Below are 4,719 nucleotides of genomic sequence, written 5' to 3' on the forward strand. Positions count from 1 at the left end.
TCCCTGGGTTGGGAAGATCCCCTCGAGAAGGGAACAGCTACCCACTCCAGTATTCTGACCCGGAGAATTCCATGGATGGTATGGTCCATGGGGGCCAGACACGACTGAGCGACTTTCACTTTCTATAACTTCACTTTCTATAACCTGAAGCAGTGTGAGTGTAAAAGCAAAATCAAAAACTAGAGGGAGGAAGGTGCTTATATATATCATGCTTTAAAATGAAAATAATTTTTTTCTTGATAAAAAGGTAACTTAGACCTGACATGAAAGGGAGAAAAAAATTCTGGCAGTCAGGGCACAGAAATTAAAATTTATTTTCCCTGCAAACTCTAAAAACGTTTATATTGGAGAAGAATGCTGGAGGGGTGCATTAGTTCTCAATATCAGAAGGGTGGATTTATCCCAAGGAAATAATTTGAATGAAAACAGCTGAATTGTATGCACACAGATGCTTATTGCTTCATTATTTGCAATATTTTAAGGTTAGATTTATTCTTGACAGAATGGGAGTAGGGTGTCAGGTGTGAGTCAAATGGTCCAATGGCGTTTAGAATTGATGAAGGTGTGGAGGATGGATTAAGGAGTAGGTGAATCAGTACACACAAGAGATGAGGAAGGTTTGACTAAGGCTGTACCCTCAAGGTTAAAGAGGAGAGCTTAGTCAAAGAGATATTTAAGGATCATTTACATGTGTATGGTGAGAGGGGAGGGAGGAATCTAGGGTGCCGCTCTGGGTGGATGGTGGCGTGGCCTGAAAGATGGAGAGTGTAGGTGAATAAGTCTGGTTTCTGTATTTCTGCCTGTCTGACTATTTGGGGGCTGGAATGAAGGGGTGGAGGGTGTAGGCAATTTTAATGCCAAGCCTGAACCACCCACAGAATAACCAGGTAATGCTATAGTGTTCAGTCACTCAGTTGTGTCCGACTCCTTGCGGTCTCTTGGACTGTAGCGCACCAGTCTCCTCTATCCATGGAATTTTCCAGGCAAGAATACTGAAGTGGGTTGCCATTTTCCACTTCAAGGGATCTTCCTGACTCAGGGATTGAACCTGCCTCTCTTGGATCTCCTGCACTGGCAGGTGGGTTGTTTATCACTAGTGCCACCTGGGAAGCTCCGTAACCAGGTAATGGAAGCTGAAAGGACTCAGTGGAGAACGGAGGTCTGAGCTGAGACAGGAAAGTGGCTGCAGATAAGTAACAATAAATATCTTCTGTAAGTTGGGTGAGGTCATGTGTGTCTCCCTTCTTCCCTCATTTTTAAAAAACATTTTATTTGTATTGGGGTAAAACCGATTAACAATATTATGATAGTTTCAGGTGAACAACGAATGGACTTAGCCATACATGAATGTGTATCCATTCCCCCCCAAACTCCCCTTTTATCTAGGCTGTTGCATAACACTGAGCAGAGTTCCCTGTGCTATACAGTAGGTCCTTGTTGGTTATCCATTTTAAATATAGCAGTGTGTACCTGTCCATCCCAAACTCCCTAACTATCCCTTCCCCTATCCTCCCAGCATCCATAAATCTGTTCTCTGAGTCTGTGAATCTCTTTCTGTTTTGTACGTTCAGTTGTATCATTTCTTTTTAGATTCCATATATACCTCCTTCCTTCATCTTGGTCTTCATCCCCTTGAATCTTTCAGAGGCAGCTGATGCTATCTACTGCCTTCTGGAAAGTCTCTTCTCTATCAGCCCTTGAATTCACATACCCTTCATTTTTTCTTTCTACCTCAGTTTCTTTCCTTTTTGTTTTAAATTTTATTTAAAATTAAATATTTCTCCCCAAGTAACCCATTTTTGCCGTTGGGAAGAAAAACTAGAAAATACAGAGGGTGGCTCAGTCGATAAAGATTGCCTGCAATGCAGGAGACTGCCTGGAATGAAGGAGATGATGGTCCCTGGGTTGGGAAGATCCCCTGGAGAAGGAAATGGCAACACACTCCAGTCTTCTTTCCTGGAGAATCCCATGGACAGAGAAACCTGATGGGCTACAGTCCATGGGGTCACAAGCGTCGGACATGACTTAGTGACTATACCACCACCGACCGTGGAAAGAAAAACTAACTCAATATTCTGTAATAACATATGGGAAAATAATCTGAAAAAGAGTGGATCTGTGTATATGTATAACTGAATCACTTTGGTGTACACCTGAAACTAACACAACCTTGTAGATTAATTATGCTCCAATATAAAAGAAAACATTTCTTAAAAAAGAATAATTAAAGCCACAAAGCATTTTGACATACACCCTTACAACTCTTACTGAATGTCCTCCCCGTCACATACATTCAGTGCAGCCTCTTCTGATGAACATTTGTCACAATTAGAACTAAATATTTGCATGCTATCTTTCTAAAAAGCTGAATTGTTTAATGAATGTATTCATATGAACGAATTCTTTAAACACAAATAAGATCAACTAGTACATAATGTTTTGTAGTGTATTTTCCTCATACATTAATATATCATATAAAATTTTTTTTTTTGTGGCCATACTACATGGCATGCAGGATCTTAGTTTCCCAACCAGGAATCGAACCCGTGCCCTGAATGGTGAAAGTGTGGGGTCCTAACCACTGGACCTCCAGGGAAGTGCCGTCATTGTGAATAACCTTTACACACCCATTTCAATTGATGTGATCCTTTTTAATGCTACCTGGTATTGAATTCAACCATATGGCTGAGCCAAAATTTATCTCAACCTTTTATTACTAGATATTGATGATATTTTTGAATTGCCTCTAATCTGCTGCTTTGTACGTACATCTCTAGGTAGATGCTCTGCGGGTCTCCTTTTATTTTTTTCTGAAAATAGAACTGTTGGGTCAAAGAATAAGCCAAGTTTTCAGTTTTGATGGAGGTTGGAAAATTGTCTTCCAAAAAGTCTATCCAACTGCACATCCACCATTTTGCTTTTATAAAACTCCTTTTGTCTCTATTACAAAAATAGTGCTTATGAACTACAGACAGGAGGCGGATAAGCAGCTAGAGGACTTGTGGGTAGCCTGCCACTCCGGTGCTGCTTGATAACCCCTGTTGGGTAACGTTGTCCCACAACTGTCTATGTGGATGCCCCCGGGAGTCAGACTGTGGCTCAAGTGCCAGGTTTACCGTTACTGACAGTATGGCTTCAGGTGATGACTTAATGTCTCCAAGCTTCTGTTTCCTCACCTGTAACTCAAGATGGCAGTAGCAGAAGGGCTGGTTGTCAGAAGGCACAGCAGGGGCATGTGGCTCACCGGTAAAGAATCTACCTGCCAGCGCAGGAGACACGGTTTTGCCCTGGGTCAAGAAGATCCCCTGGAGAAGGAAATGGCAACTCATTCTAGTATTATTACCCGGAGAATTTCATGGACAGAAGAGCTTGGCAGGCTACAGTCCACGGGTCGCAAAGAGCTGGATGCGACTGAGCGACTAAACAATAGCAGTAGCAACAAATGGCAGCATGGAGCTCAGCCCCTGCATGTTACAAGCTCTGAAGCCGTGCTCCTGCATTTCTGCTTGCACTTTGCTTTCCTGCCCCCGAGATAGAAACAATCTTCCTTTGTATCAAGTGGACACTTCTGGTCTCACCTTTTATATGAGCCCCAGGCTTATAGGTTTGATCCCAGACTGTGAATACCACCCATGGTATTTTGCTGGTATTAAGTTTTCTTTTGGTCCCAATCAGATTAGTTATGAGTTGTTCCTCCTTAGCATGCCTGCCCCCATCTTACCCACTGTCATCTTTCCTCAGAGGCACCCAGGCAGAAGCCACCAGAACACCTCCCTACCCCTCCCACAACTGGGTGGTGAACAGTTCTGTTATTCCATGATACGGGGTGGGGTCGGAGTCAGGCTGACCTCAACTGAAATGCTGGCCTTGCTGCTGACACATTATGTGTCTCCCTTTTCTGAGCCTCAGTTTCTTCATCTGTAAGATGGGCTGATAGAACTGTCACTTAGGACCGAGGTTCTGATGGTGAAACGACACAGGAAGTGCTTAGTATCTCTAAGGGATGAGCTCTGATGCGCTTTGTCACCGTGATCACTGTTTCTCGCCTTCTCTGGCCTTTGCTATCGCTCAAGCGCAGTCCCAGCCCACCTGTGGCACAGACATGGCCTCCCACTCTCAGCTTTTCCCAGGCCAAATTTCTGGAGGTTTTCATCCACTCGAGACTCTTAATGGTTTGTGACCATCTACAAACTAAAACCTGAATTGTCTTTGCACGGATCCCTGGCCTGTGCCTGTTTCCAGCTTGGTCACTCTGCACACACCCACCTTGGCTGCCACCTCCCCATCTCTGTGTTCACCTCCTGTCCATCTTCCCTGCACAGTTCCCACCTTCTCTGTGGTGGTCCCATCACCCGAATGGACACCAGTACCCCATCTCAGCATCTCCCAGCCTGGTTCAAACATCCTTCCTGCAGCTGGTCCTCCCCGCCCTCCCCCAGGACATTCAGTGCCCCCTCCCCTGCACCCCACCCATGCCCTCCCTCCACCCCACTGCCCTCGACTGCATGCCATGGAAGGTCCATTCCCCATCATGACTCTGCGCCCTCGTGGGAACAGATTCACTTTCTGTCACCTGTGTCCACCACTCCCGCCCCAGCTCCTGTCCACAAACCCCCAGTGTTTGCCTGTTAACTGCATTGTTAATAAATAACATTCTCCCAGGATGTCGATGTTCAAAAGTTTACCCACAGGCCAAAGTTTCGCAGAGATCATTTACCT

This window comes from Bos indicus x Bos taurus, chromosome 16 (genome assembly GCF_003369695.1).
Source record: "Bos indicus x Bos taurus breed Angus x Brahman F1 hybrid chromosome 16, Bos_hybrid_MaternalHap_v2.0, whole genome shotgun sequence".
NCBI lineage: Eukaryota > Metazoa > Chordata > Mammalia > Artiodactyla > Bovidae > Bos > Bos indicus x Bos taurus.